Raw genomic sequence first — 338 nt, 5'->3', positions numbered from 1 at the left:
ATTTTTAAGAGGGGCAATTCGAGAATGAGTTATTAACAGTTAATGGTCTTTTAGGCTTCCTCCACGTGAATAGGAGTTCACTTTTTGAATAATAAGAATTATATGTCAGAGGAGGGGGTGGGGATAAGGATTTTAGAGATGCCTAGAAAGGGCATGGCCAAAAAAAGGTTGGGAACCACTGCCCTAAACAGAGGATGCCAGGCAGCATCCCGCTGCCAGTCAGTGTGGAGAAAACGGGCTCGGCGGGTTTTGACTCAGTTGAGTCCGCTTCCTCGGGGCGCAAGCCCCGCTGACCACCAGGGTGCGGCCTTCCTCGCGAGTAAACGCCCACGTGACGG

Source organism: Podarcis filfolensis (assembly GCF_964270895.1).
Source record: "Podarcis filfolensis genome assembly, chromosome: 6".
NCBI classification, from domain to species: Eukaryota; Metazoa; Chordata; class Lepidosauria; order Squamata; family Lacertidae; genus Podarcis; species Podarcis filfolensis.
This window is presented reverse-complemented; position numbering follows the sequence as displayed.